Below are 14,679 nucleotides of genomic sequence, written 5' to 3' on the forward strand. Positions count from 1 at the left end.
CTGTCTCCTGTCCCTCACACTACAGCAACTTGAGATTTTTACACAGACAGGAACTGTGTGTGTGGAGCAAATGTGTGTGTGTGTGTGTGTGTGTGTGTGTGTGTGTTTGCAACAAATATTTTATAATAGACAAGCCTCGTCTGCCACTTCTAAAAGTAGTGAAAAAAAAAAAAAAAACACGACACTTTGAGAAAGTAAAAATAACCCCGGAGCCCGAGTCACTGAAGTCATTGAACTCAGCCAGAACTGCCTGCTCTAACTGTGGCTGCTTGGGCACGCTGAGGGGCAGTGGGTCAGGGACAGAAATTTGGGGCTGGCCACCTGGGATTTCAGGGGAAAAGTCCCAGTGCTTAGTTTGCAGGTGAAATGACTGTCCATCCAACTTTTTTTTTTTAAGCATTAGAGAAATGTCTCCCTGAAAAGCTGTGTCTTCTTTCTCTTTTAAAAGTGACTTGACAATTGATAATTTTGCCCTAGTGATGGGCACCTCAGAGCTTTTATTTCTTGGAGGCCAAACATTGATGTTGTGTGAAATGGGAGCTTGGTGGAGCCTTTGTGCAGATCTCAAGCTTCCTGAAAAATTTATTTACTGTGACTGTGATCCGCAGGAGTGAATTGATGTTTATCTATAGTCGTTTACGCCAGCAAGGAGGGGAAAAATGCATAAGTGCACTTTCCTTGGAGGTCTTGCGAGGCTGTTTAAATAAGTATCTAATAGTGAACTTTCAATAGCAGACAGGCAGCTTGATGGACAGGGTATAGTGTATTATTAACCATAAGCAGGCTTAATCTTTCCCCCATGTTTTAGAAGAAGCTTTATAACCTTCTGGCCAAGGAATTCATGAGAACCAGGTATTTGAAGCTAAGCAAAATTATCCTGGCCATTCTAGTGGCAGAATCGATAATTCCAAGAGCCGCATGAAACACGGGAAGCAGAGGCTGTGGCTGGGTCTTGAGTGAGCAGCTCCGGCTACCTCCCTGTGGCCAGAAGGTCAGGAGAAGTTTACAGGGACCTGGAGCTGGCAGGGGGGAGGCAAGGGTCATGCCAAGGGCCTGGCTTTCCTGCCAGGTAAGTAAGTACCTTTGGTTGCCTCCAGGTTGGAGGATCTTGGGGACAGGGAACAAGGACATGTGTCACCTGCCGGGCCCTGGTTACAACAGTGCCCAGTTGTTTGGTGGCACTCACGATTTTAAGCAAAAGAAAGGATTTACATGATTGTCTAATGAATGTCTGTTTTGCCCCTCTGTACAGAAATTTTGTGTGGTTTGGAATGCATCTTGTTTAACTAGGAGGGCTTTCTTGATCTCTGGAAGATGGTGAACTCTTCTTTGTTATAAATTCCTCTCCTAGTCCCCTCCTTGGCCCTCATCACCCTCAGGAGTCTGTCTTTCCCCCATTAGCTGGTCAGCCACCAGAGCACAGGACTCCTCCCAGCCCTGAACATTACCTGGAGTTTCTTAAAGGCTCAGCCACTGTTTGTTGAATGATTAGCGTGGGTTTTGCTGAGGAGGAAAGAATTGTGGTTAAGAGCATGAAGGTCAGATAACCTTGGGATCAAATTCTGGTCTGTTGCCTGCTGTGTGTCTTCAGATGAGTGCCTTACTCTCTCTGGGTCTTTGTTTCCTGGTCTGTAAGAAGGGATAATAGGAGAGATGACTTTACCATTTTAAATCTGTTTCCTGTTTGTAAAATAAGCATAACAATGCTACTTCTGAAGGGTCTACTTAGGAGTGAGAGAATGCTACCAGAGGAGCCAGCATAAGGTCCCGGTCAGTATAAAGCTGATGTTGTCCAGTATGAATGGCTGTTACTATTATTAATGTTTTATTAATATTAGTATTGTTATATCATCACTACTTTCGCTCTTCAGACTGGAGAGAACTCACAGCCTCCATTTGGCAGCTTTGAGCACTGTTGTCTTCTTTCAAGGTCTCAAAGCCATAATGGGGGGCCTGCTGAGACCTATGCAGAGTCAGGGGATGCTGGTCTAAAGTGATGGGCACTGGAGGTGGCCTCGAATGAGCCCCCCATAAACTGTGGCAGCTCTCTGCTCAGTGCTGGAGCTATGATCTGACTCCAGAGCTCAGGCTTGGAGTCCCTACCCCTCCCTACCCTGTCCTCCAGCAAGGGTGCAGGGGCTAGGAAGTTTTATGTCACCCAGCACAAGATAGAGTTGGCAGCAAGTCCTGGGGAGGAGGCTCATGAATGAGTGACAACCCCTGGATTATCCGAGCCACTGAGCACGCTCCCCCATGTGTGCCCCCCCTCCACCAACTCTCCAGTGTGGAAAATCAGGAGATGCCTGGCCCTCAGAGCGTTATGATCACCCAAGGCTGGTTAGCATTCCCGTGGCTGCCCAGAGGGTACAAAGTAGAGCCTTTCGGGGTGGGTATGGGGGGGTGGGACTATGGTCTTAAGTTCCCTACTTGCTCAGGCCAAGTCTCATTGTCCTGAGCTGCTCTCTTCCACTCTGGCCTTTCTTCCTGCTCTCCAGAAACTAGTTAGGTTTACCCAATTTATTGTCATAAGGCTCCTCACAGCTGGAGCAGAGCAGAATGCCAGGCATCATGTTGAGTGTTCCCTGTGTGGGATTTCAGAAATTTTTATTACTTCTACCCATTTTCCAGGTGAGGGAATTGAGGCTCAGAAGGGTGAAGTCCCTTGCCAAGGCCCCATGGCGTGCTCATCATCCGTCCTTCTTCTCTGATGATTTAAGTCCCAGTTCTCAGTTGAGCTGCATTTCCAACTTTGATCTTCTCTTCGGAAGGCAAGGCCAGCTCAGCTGTTGAGCTGGTTTGTGAGTGGAGCTGGAATTGTCCAGGAGACTCAGCCGCAGGAAATGAGGGGCAGCAAAGGTCTTGCCTCTAGAGAGTGAGCTTCTTTCCTCAAGATAAAGTATCAAGTCCTTAAAGTAGGGTACCATTGGGCAGAGCATGGTACCCCTGGGATCCTGTACTCAGAATCTTTCCTGTCTCCCTTTCAGAGTCCCAAATGTCTTTAAAAGCCTACACAGCCTGCCTCATGCTAACCTTGTCCTGACCACTGCTGACAGAGCTCCAGGGAAATGATGGGGGAAGTGGGGAGCAACACAGGACTCAGACCCATGTTGTTCTGGGCTGAATGTGAGAGTCTCAGATACTCACATGCCTGTCTTGGGGGGGATGTCCCCCTGCTTCCTGTGTCATCTCGGAGGGACCCTTCCCCCCACTGCTCACATGCTGATCCCCAAACCCTCTACCTTCAGACTGGAGCATGAGGAGTTGGGGAGGAAGCAGAGGCATCTGGATTTTCCTTTTGGCTTGATTTATGAGAAACAAACTAATATGAGAGCTTACAGCAAGGCACCAGGCTGCAAGGGGAGCTTAAAAATTATATTCATCACAGCAGTAATCACTAATACACAATGTGTCTACTCTGGGCCAGATCTGCAGAGCCCCTAGTTAAATAAGATGGGACTCCTACTCTCAAGAGGGTCACCAGGGAGAGAAGACCCCTCCCCCATGACAGCATATAAGATGGAAGTTTTCACAGGGTACACACTGTATGGGTTCATGGAAAGCCAGGAGTTTGGAAGGAGCAGCACAGAAACTATTTGCAGCAGGTCTGAAAAAATGAGTTTGCCAGGCAGGGAATTAGAGTAGCCATTCTACACCAAGGAACAGCATCAGACACAGGGAACAGCTTGGGCACTGACACAGAGGTTGAGAACCAGGGGCAATTGAGGACTGGCGGGTTATTTAATTGGGATCCAGGTAAGCTTGAAGCAGGTGGTGGGTTTCAGATCGGGCCTCCTGGGACACTGGATCAGATTTGGGCTTTTCCTGGAGGCTCAGGGTGAGGTTTTTGAGGGGTTGATTCTAAGACCTACAGGAAGCCATGGACAAGTTTGAGCACAGGATCCATTACCTTTTGCAAAAAGCCTCCAGGCTGCTGTGGGGAGGAGGCATCATTGGGTAAGACCCATCAGGGAGTTGAGGAGGGGCTCCTACCATCATCTAGGCCTGCGTTAAGGGGGAGTGGGCCTGGCAGTGGCACAGGGGCTGCCCAGGAGAAGGCCAATGTAGGGATGTTTCAAAGGGAGATTCAAAGAGGCCCTGGAGGGAGGCTGTTACGAGCCATCTGCTGACATTTCTCTTTCCCACCCTGCAGTTTTACGCTTGGGATCTATGGAGCCTCAATTGGTAATGGAGTGATGTGGAAACAGCTGGAAACGGCTGGAGGGGGCTGCAGTGCCAGCACCAGGGCAGAGTATAGAAGAGCTGGGAGCTGATGTGTCATCTCTTTAGCAAGGACTTAGTTAGGTTCCTTTCTTAGTTTCTCTGTGCTACTCGAAAGGAAGAAGACCGTGATCCATGCCTTCTCCAGCATAAGCTATTCGTTCACTTATATACTCAACATCCACCAATTGGGCTTATGCTGTGCCCAGTGTGGGGAGACCTGGCGAGCATGGCATGCAGCTCCCTACTCTTGGGGAGCCCCTGGTCATAGCAACTGAAGACGGACGGCAGACAGGTAGGTGGAAGCAGCCTGCGAAGAGCTGTCCCCTAAGTGGAGACTCCAGGGACCTGTGGGCACGGGGTGGGGGTGGGGGTGGGGAGTGGGGGGGAGGTGCTTAACAAAACCTGGGAGGCTGAGGATGCTTCCAGGAGGGGGCTGCCTGCATTGTAGCTCAGTGAAGGCAGGAACTGGTCTTCCCCCTTCAGTATGGGATCCCTAGGTCCCCAACAAAATGAGATGAAGTGACTGGGAAACTGGGACCTGAAGAAGAACCAGGCACAGCTCTGGGGAAGAGACAGGAAGATGTGTTCCAGGAGGAGGGAACAGCAGGGCAAAGACTCAGAGGTGGGCTTTGCAGAAATCATCTGTTCAAAGTACCTGGGGCCTCAGGGGTGAGCATAGTGGGGCAAGAGCTGAGAATGGAGCCTAGATTTTGGGGTCTGGGCCTCCAAGCTTGTAAAAATAGCTCACTTTCCCCCCAGACTAGCATTGTGGTTTCCCTTCTTCCTTAAGTCTTCACAAAACCTAGAAATCAGATTGGGTCACTACCAGGAGGTGTGAGCTGAGACTTGAGTTGCAGGCAAGTTTGCAGGTAGGGCCAGTTGTGGGATGGTGGTGGAGAACAGCGCCCCAGTTCACACCGAGCCTCTTGTTTATCCAAGGTTAGACCCGCCATTTGAAAGCTGCCTTTCTCATGTGTGATGCTCACATTGGAGGGCAGGATTAGGTCTGCAGAGGTCCTGACTGGAGTGAGAGAGAGTTCTTCAGGGGAAGTTTGGGGGTATCTCTTTGCTTTATGCAGTGGTCATCCCTGGGATCCCATGAGCATGGTGTAAATCAAATCCAGGTGGCCGGCAGGTCCCTAGGTCAGCACCCATCGTGCAGGGTGAACTGAGGGCTTCAGGTGTGAGGCCTGAGACTCTGTATCCCCTCACCACCCAGGGCGGCCTGTGAGTGGCCCAGCAGGCGAAGTACCGTCTGGCTGGATGGAGAGCCAAAGAGGTAATGCTAATGTCTTTTAAAATTAGAATGAAAATGTTTATTGCAGAGAGCAGAACCTGCGTCAGCGCAGAGTCCTGTGGGAAGGGGACTGCTTTATCGCAGCCTTTCGGTTTTATTTTTGCACATTCGCTTTTTATTTGCTGGTGGTACTGCCTGACAGGCCCTTAGAGTGGGCTCAGCTGGCAGGCCAGGGCTGGAAGGACAGCATCGCGGCTTGTGTGTGGACAGTCCTGCCCAGGGTGAGTGCCAGGGCCTGCTTTCAGTTGGGAGACCTTGGGGGTGTGAGAGGAAGAGGCTGTGACTTTATGTGTGTGTGTCCATGTGTCTCTGTGTGTGCATCTAGCCTTGTGTGTGGCTCCTTGGGTCTTTTTCTCTGTGTGAATTGTGGCTCTTGGGGGGCTGTCCACACACAAGAAGACCAAGTGTGGATCATTGTGCGTGTATGTTCTTGAGGTGTGTGTGTGTGTGTGTTTCTGTGTGTGTTGGGAAGTGGCCATGGGTGTGGCTGGGCATGGCTGGGTATAGGTCCGGGCGTGTTTCTCTGGGACTCTCCATGTCTTTTTTTGTACGTGGATGTATGTGAGCATCTTAGGGAAGCACATGAGTTGTGTAATCATGGGCCCATATGCCCATGTGTATGTGAGAGTGCACGTGAGCATGAGGGAAGTGCATGTACATGTGAGTATGTGAGAATGCATTTGAACATGTGGGCATGTATAGGAGAGTGTATCACATGGGAGAGCATGTTGTGTGAGAGTGTGTTCTGTGCATGTGCACAATGCATGTGAGAACATGTATATGAGCAATATCGTCTGTGTGTGAGCTAGGCTATGTGTGAGTATACACATGTGAGAGCTTGTCGTGTGTGAGCACACCTTGCATGTGAGAGTGCGAACTGTGCTGTGTATGAGTGCACATGTATGAGAGAATGTATGAGAGTGTGTGTAATGAGCGTGTTGCATGTGAGAGCATGTATGGTACCCTCCTGTCCTCTCACATATGGAGCCCCCAGCAGAGCTATCCTTGGGTCAGAGCGTGTCAGGAACCTCCCTGGTTTCAGAGCACAGCGTTGCAGCATTGGTGACAGGCAACTAGGCTCCCCGCTGGCTCCAGCTTGGGTCGGAGACTCAGGAAACCAGATGTCTCTGAGGATTGTGCCATTTTTAACCCACTCTGCTCCGGCTGATATTTTGACAAGCTTTACCTCTGTAGCTTGGGCCACACAAGCCATGGGTGCTTTGTTTGTGGAGGGGGTGATGCTTTCTAAATATAAAGTTATTGTGTGGTACAGAATGTGCTTTTTCAAGGCACACCTATACCTAACAATGGTAGCTCTTGCTAGACAGTTGCTGATCTGACCCCAGGGCAGGCTGGTGCCCTGGGCTTGGTTCCCCTGAGCTGGGTGGCAGGGGCTCTGGCCACAGTCCTGTAGGTAGTCAGGGCTCCCCAAGATGGCCACACTGCAGCAGCCCTGAACCCTCCCACCCATGTGGTGCAACCAGCCACAGTCATTTCTGTAGAGCAGAAAATCCATGTCCTGCAGGGAACCTGGTAACTGTTGGGCTTTTCTGTAGGGCCAGGTGAACCTCTTTTCAACCCCTGTCCCCATCTGGCTCACCTCCCCATCATTGGGATTTGTCTTTTGTGGAATCACCCTCTGCAAGAGGAGGTGGCTGGTGTGGAGGAGTCAGATTTTGTGGAGTAGAAACCAGATGCCATGCAAAATTTAACGCAATCAGGAACCAGTTCTGAAGGCAGATCCGAAGCCTGGCTTCATATGCTGTGGGGCCATGAGCATGTTGTTCAGCTTCTCTGAGCTTCAGTCTTGTCTGCAAAATGGGCAGTATGATGTGGCAGCCTCAGGGCTCTCTCTCATTTGTTACCTCAGATCCTTTCTTGAACATGGGAGATTCTGTGGCCTGAACAGCCCAGGTTCAGTGTGTCTTACCTGTGTGTGATTGTAGACAAGTCATTTTGTCTGTGCCTCAGTTTTCTTATATGTAAAATTGGGCTAATTATAGTACCTACTGCATGGGATGTTGTGAGGGTTAAATCCCTTACCTTACATAAAAGGTTAGAGTGAGTGCTATAGAGCATGAGCTATTGTTATTTCTGGAATGCCTGAATCCAGATTAAAACATCCCGTCAGCACACAATATCATCTTTTTTTTTTTTTTTTTTTTTTTTTTAACACAACTTGTAACCTACTCTTTCTGCAGCCTTGCCTACTCTGTTGTCAGGCAGCTGCTGTGTGCCAGGCACCCAGCTGGGAGTGCCAGGGGGAACGTGGCATGGGTTCTAGGGTGAGTGTCCTGCGTGGGTGGGCTGAGTCACATGCTATGCTCATCTTTCCTCCAGTGATTTGGCAAGTAGGTGCAGACTTGGGTTAAGTCACTCTGGGCAGTAGCCAGGGGCAGGAGCCAGCCGGCAAGAGAGCCACCTGGCAGTTCTCCCTGCCAGGGTAGATCCAGCAGGCTGTAGGCACCCAAAACTGTTTTGTGCACTTGTCAGAAGGCAACTGGCATTTGAGCATCAGTGGCAGACAGCAGAGGGAGAGCCTCATATGGAAGGGAATTTCCACTGAGCCTGGCCCTACATGGTGCCCTGAGCTCACCTGCTTCAAACCATGTCAGACACACTGAAGATGAAATACCCAGTCTTGTTGGGCGGAGTCCTTCACATGGGCAAGGCCATGTGCTAAAACACTTTGTATGCATTATCACATCTAGCTTTTGTTGAAACCCCTTGAAGTTGGTCCTGCTTATTTCTACACTAATGAAGGAGAAAGCTGTGGTTTGGAGATGTTTTGGAATCTTCCAGATCTGAGTAGAAATCTTGCTTCCTCCACTTTCTGAGTGACTTTGGGCCAGTTACTCAACCTCTCTGAGCTTCCAGTTCCCCATTGCTTTGAGTGGTAGCAAGGAGGCAATGAAACAGTATAGCTAAAACGTTTAGCCTGGCATCTGGTATGGTAAGTGATTCCTTTTAAAAGGCTGTTGTAATTCTATTTTATCTTTTTGCAAAGGAACATTCCTTGCCAGTATACCAGAGATAATGACAAGATTGAACTTTGATGCCTTGGTGTCTGTGGGGCAGGGTAGGGGATTATTTTAAGGAGTTTAAAACGTATTATTATTATTATTATTATTATTATTATTATTATTATTATCAGATAAGTTTGTGAGTTTCCTGCGTAGTGGAGATGCTACTCTTATCTTCAGGTTTTTATTGATTTGTGGGGGTGGAGCCTCTTCTATTTCATGGAAGAGAAACTCTGCTGGGTTTTTGCCCCTGTGCCCAGTCCTATCACCAGACTCATTCAGACACTTGGAACAAAAGGTCTGCTGTGTAGTAGTTGTTCAACAACATTTGTTGGATGAGCGGATGGACTGTGTTGAGCTTACTGTAGCTAAGGGGGAGATTGGATTCAGGCACAGTCTGGTAGCTTCCCACAGAAGGAGGGGGCCTGATCTGGACATCTCTCCTCTAGCAGTGAACACTTGGCAGATCTGTGGGTGCCTGGAACATCTAGGGTTAATCACTTCACTGTGATTGTGATGGCCAGAGGTAGAGGGACTGGCAGAAAACTGGGACATTATCCCACAATTCCAAGACTAGGGGATTGGTTTGAGGTATTGAATGTGACCTCTACAGATGGGGTGCACTGACTCTTGGGGAGGGGGACGTCATTCATTGATTCATTGAGTATTTCTGTGCTCAGTGCCAGGATGCCTGGAGATACCTTGTGGGACCAAATAAAAGGGAAGAACTGATGCATGAATCTTGAATAGACTTTTCCCTGAAAAGGGACTGTGTCACAGTGAGGGAGAATTGGGCACTCTCTATTATAATGGATAGTATTCTTGTGGTTGTATGTGAGAGAAATCCACCTGGCAACAGCTTAAACAAAAAAGGATTTTTATTGGCTCACATGATGTGAAAGTTTCAAGTCACTAGCTTCAGGTATGGTTGTATCCAGCTGCTCAAATGATGTTATGTCATCCTGCTCATCTCCTGGTTCAGCTTTCCTCCATGTGGGTGCAATTTGTTCTCAGCCAAGGTTTTTTCCTGGCAGCCATGTTTCATCAGTGTGGCACCTCCCAGGAAAAGAAAGCACCTCTTTCCCAGTAGCTCTAGCAAAAGCCCCAGGATCCATTGTACTTGGTCTACCCTAGGTCCATGCACTTGCCCAAGCTGTTCTGACCACCATGAGTGTCCTCCTCTCTTTCACCTATCTCAAACCTACCTGCCCTTGAAATCCTGCTTGAGCTCCATAGCTGTCACCTTTTCTTTTTGCCTCTATTGTCTTTTTTATTGTATCCCTTTCTTAGGACAACTTTTTTCCTGCTTTGTATCTATTTGAGCTGTGTCCTACCTGCATTGTGTTCATCATGTCAGGCCAGGGTCCCTAGCAGACCAGAGTTTCATTTCTTGCCTTTCTTTCCCCTCCTCCCCATACCTAATATAAAAGATATGATAGATGCCTAATAAGTGCTTGTCGATGGACTTGGGACATTAAGAAGTATTTAATTTAGAAGCCAAATCCCAAGATGGCTCATGGGGGTCGTGGGTCAACAGGGTCCAAAGGGAATCCCAGGAATTGTCTTGCTGAACCCATTCATTTATGGTTGGGTCCCAAAGCCTGGACCTCACCCAGACCAGTTGGGGAGGTGGGAAGGAGGGAAGGAGCCCAGTTCAGAGGCCAGGCTCTCCCAGATTCAAATCCCAACTCTGTGCACTCCGGCTGTGTGATATGGGGCAAGTTACTTCACCTTTCAGTGCTGCCAGTTCTTCATCTGTAAAATAAGATGATTCACACAATGCATTTAAGGAAAGGACCCAGTCCACAGTGAGTGCTCACTGACTTAACTGTTACCAGTACTGTTACTGTTACTACCACTGCCATGCTGTTTTCAGAGTCAGGATAGAAAGGGAGATTATAAACTCAATACCCACCTAACATGAGGGAACAGCAGCCCAGTGAGCTTCAAAGACACTCTAAGACTACAGAGCACTAAGTGTCAGAGGGGCCCCTGTCCCACTTACCTTAACTTCTACTTCAATACTTGCTCTTTACCTTGACTGTCCTTTTTGGGACCACCTGAGTTTGCAGCCTGCTGTGGCCCTCAGAGAACGTCAGTGCTTCTTTATAAGGAAGGAGCGGAGGCATGGGGGCCATATGGCTCATACAGAAAATGAATGGGAACCTCAGCCCTGGTGGCTTCTCTTGAAACACTCTGTTTCTCCTGGCCAGGCTTACAATGCCATGTCTTGTGGCCTGCTGTCCTTTAAGTAGCTGCCTTTGGCCGGTCAGCCCTGTAAGCAGCTCATCACTGCCCCCAAAATAGACCTGAGAGCCCCACTGAGCACTGGGCAGGCCCCCCACAGAGAAGGGCCTACTGCCCCCGCATGCTGCGCTGTGCCCTTCTGCATAAAGATGTGTCATCTGCTCTTCTCCCCGGGCAGTCTTATTCCTTTCCGCTGCCTCAGAAATATTTGGGGGTGATTAAAAGGAAATGTTCTTTTTAACTATAATGAAATGGGGTTTGGGGGTTTTGGAATAATCGGCTGTAGCCTTGGGGGCCGATGCTGGTTGATTGGATAACTGAGTTGATAGGCAACAAGTATTGATTTCTCTCCCCCTCTTCCCAGGAAGGTGACTCAGCAAAGGGGAGATGTTTTGAAATTCAGGAGAAGGCTGCTGTGGGAAGCCAGAAAGCCGTGTGCCTGTGCGTGTACACACGTGTGTGCTCTGCTCTGTTTCTCCCTCTAGGGCCTCTTCCTCAGGACCTACAGGAAATGGGGCACACAGGCTCCCTGCTAAAAGAGCACTCAGCAGAAGAAGAGGAAGGGCTTTGGAGCCATGTAGATGGGCTGAAGTCTGCCTCTGCTGCCTACTGGCTAGGTGACCTTGCGCAAGTGGCTTGACCTCTTTGTTGACTCTGTTTTCTTGTCTGTGAAATGGAGAGAACAGTGATACCTGCTGTAGGGTGTTGTTCAGAAGATGGAGAGTTTCTCTTGGTGGTGATTAATGGCAGCTCCTATTACGGTGATGATACTAACAACTAATAGTTTGTATCATTTGCTGATAGAGCAGCAAGGTGCTATGGGAGCACCAGGGAGGAGGGGATGGATTTTGATGGAGCAAATCCTGGAAGGCTTCCAAGAACAGGGCCTTGAATGAGGACACTTCTGATGTGACAGAAAGGGGAAGGGGTGAATAACATCAGGAAGGAGAGGGGAGGGGGACAGGGAAGAGCAAGGATGTAGTAGAAGGGTCGTTGGAGCAAGTCAGGTGAAATGGGTAATGGATGAGCTCAGTTTATCACGTTTGTTCCTTTTGGAATTCAGAAGCAGTAATGACATGTAACACCTCCTCCTTCGGTGGAGCACTGATTATGTGCCAGGCATTGTGCTAAGTGTTAACTTATACCATCTCATTGAATCTGCACCTTGTTTTCATTTTACAGATCAGGAAACTGAGGCCCTTTATAACATCTTGTGGTGCACTCAAACGTATAGCTTCTGGTGACAGTCACCCCATCCCTTAATCAAGGCCTGATGTGCCCTGACAGTCGTCTGTGCCCAAGCCTGCAGACTCCTTGCACAGCCCACCCACCAGATGTGGATTGGTCAAGTCCTTGGGCAACCTAAGTTTCTTCTCTGTGGGAACTTTATTGACATTTTATTGGGGGACATACATCTTTACTCAAGAGTCCCTGCCTAATTCAATCAGGCAAAGATGTCATGTAGACGTCACTTACAATTCTTTTCTCTGTGTTCCCCACTGAGTTCTTTTGTTGCCTCCAGGAGTTCCGGGGAGCTGCGTGCTTCACCTTCAGCCTCATGTTGCAGCTGCCACCATGTTTACTACATCTGCCCTGGCTCAGGGGAGTTTGGAGGACAGGGGCATCTGCCATGGCAGGCAGAAAGGTCTGGGATAGAACCTGTAATGCCTGAAATTAAAAATACACAAAGATGGAAAGCAAATAAATGATATTATACACAAAAATCCCTTTGTGCCAAACAGTGCCCAAGGCAGTAACAATGCAGATATGTCCCTGTCCTTGGGGAGGTCATCTAGGTAGCGCGGGGTCTACCCACTTCAAGGCCAAATTCAACTCCAAGGATTTTTGTCAGACAACACCCCTCCTACCAGATGCATTCGGTATAATGGAGAAGCCAGTGATTTTAGAAGGCTCCACTAGGTGAGAAATAAGGAGAATTTAGATGGAAATAGCATCTACTATCTGTCAAATACCTGCTCTGTGAGCTTCACGCTTTTTTTTTTTTTTTAAAGATTTTATTTATTTATTCATGATAGTCACACAGAGAGAGACAGAGAGGCAGAGACATAGGCAGAGGGAGAAGCAGGCTCCATGCACCGGGAGCCCGACGTGGGACTAGATCCCGGGTCTACAGGATTGCACCCTGGGCCGAAGGCAGGCGCCAAACCGCTGTGCCACCCAGGGATCCCAGCTTCACACTTTCTAACCACATTCCCCAGGGAGCTTCACAGCATTGACCCATTTCACATATGTAGAAACTGAGGTGGGGGAGCAGTTCTGTACTTGTCCACACTGTCTCTGAGGAAGTAGCCAAGCTGGAATCAGAACCCAGAGCTCTCTAATTTCAAACCACCCTCTTTCATTGACAAATGGGGAAACTGAGGCCCAGAAATGGATTGGGGTTTGCTTGCTTTTCAGAGGTAGAACTTAATCCATAGGGCAGCCCCGGTGGTGCAGCGGTTTAGCACCGCCTGCAGCCCAGGGCGTGATCCTGGAGACCCTGGATTGAGTCCCATGTCAGGCTCCCTGCATGGAGCCTGCTTCTCTCTCTGCCTGTGTCTCTGCCTCTCTCTCTCTCTCTCTCTCTGTGTCTCTATGAATAAATAAATAAAATCTTAAAAAAAAAAAAAACTTAATCCATAGCTGCAGCCATTGGTTACCTCATGGCTTGGTGAGGGAGAGGGTTAAGTTGTCTGTAAACCCATGAAACAAATAGAGGCAAATTGAAAATAAAATATGATTGAGTGCCAAATGCAGTGGCACAGCCAATGGGCAACTGTTCTTGGTCCCTGTTTCAGGATGTGCCTGAGTGTCAGAAGCAGGCAGGCCTCAACTTCTGAAGCCATATTCATGTCAGTTTCTTTGCTCTTTGAAAAATGAGCACAGAAACCCTGTCTGGGGGAGATGTTTCCATGCCTGCCCTCCTTGAATTGGAGTAAAGCAGGGGATGGGAATGTACTGAAGGGACCAGGAAGGAGGTTGGTGTGAGGTCTCAGGAGGCCCAGCAATTGTCTAAAACTTGGCAGTTGTTGAAGGACTGTCTCCTACCTCATGAGACAGTGGGACCTACACAGGGCTGGATATCAGGGGACTGAGGTTTTTTTTTTTTTAATTTTATTTATTTATTTATTTATTCATGAGAGACAGAGAGACAGAGATCGAGGCAGAGACACAGACAGAGGGAGAAGCAGGCTGCACTCAGGGAGCCCGACATGGGACTCGATCCGGGGTCTCCAGGATCACACCCTGGGCTGAAGTGGCGCTAAACCGCTGAGCCACCCAGGGATCCCCAGGGGACTGGGTTTTATCAGTGCTCTAAGGCCAGTGACTTCCTCCTGCCTTTTTATCCTCATTCCTTCTCTGAAACAGATGATGACTGAGGCTTCTTCTGTGCATTTAGGTAAATGCATTGCATACCTGCTTGGCCAGGCTTAAAAGAAACAGTCCTGGGATCACTTAGTATGGGTGCTGGAATTGGTGGTGGTGTGAATGCCATTCATCCAGTTACTCGTTCATTGGACACTTTTTGAAAGCCAACTGTGTGACATGCACTGGAGACAGAGTAGGAAACAAAGCAGACATGGGCTGTGCCCCATGGAGATTTCGGTCTGATGGACACAGAACAAAAGTATGTTCAGATCACCACTGGGTTCTCAACATCTATTGTTTACTAGCACACCTGTGCCCTCAGATATTTATTGACTGAACAAAAGAATGAATGAGCCAAATGCAGAGGAACATGTGATTTTAAAAAGTAATAAAAACTGCATGGGAAAAGAAGGGAATAGTGAAGGGAGAACAGTGATCCCTCTGATAAGAAAGTGCCCTGGGTGCAGAAGGCCCACAGGCCAGGAAGAGAGACTGCATTCAGCAAAGAAGCCGTAAGTGATT

The 14,679-nt window shown here is 48.6% G+C and overlaps 1 protein-coding gene across 17 annotated transcripts in view; it reads left to right on the forward strand.

Annotated features, from left to right (window-relative positions):
• Positions 1–14,679, forward strand: part of CUX2 (cut like homeobox 2) — a 283,562-nt gene that overhangs the window by 71,298 nt on the left and 197,585 nt on the right. The window contains exon 1 of one of the 17 annotated variants that reach the window (XM_077875634.1): positions 4,239–4,513. The exons of 12 other annotated variants lie outside the window; for them this stretch is intronic. The gene's annotated coding sequence lies outside the window, so the exon portion shown is untranslated. Of the gene's footprint in view, positions 1–4,238; positions 4,514–5,613; positions 5,740–14,679 lie in introns of those variants that run through there. 4 more of the 17 variants (XM_077875630.1, XM_077875627.1, XM_077875637.1 and 1 more) reach the window with 4 other exon arrangements.

Source organism: Canis aureus, chromosome 27 (assembly GCF_053574225.1).
Source record: "Canis aureus isolate CA01 chromosome 27, VMU_Caureus_v.1.0, whole genome shotgun sequence".
Classification (NCBI taxonomy): domain Eukaryota; kingdom Metazoa; phylum Chordata; class Mammalia; order Carnivora; family Canidae; genus Canis; species Canis aureus.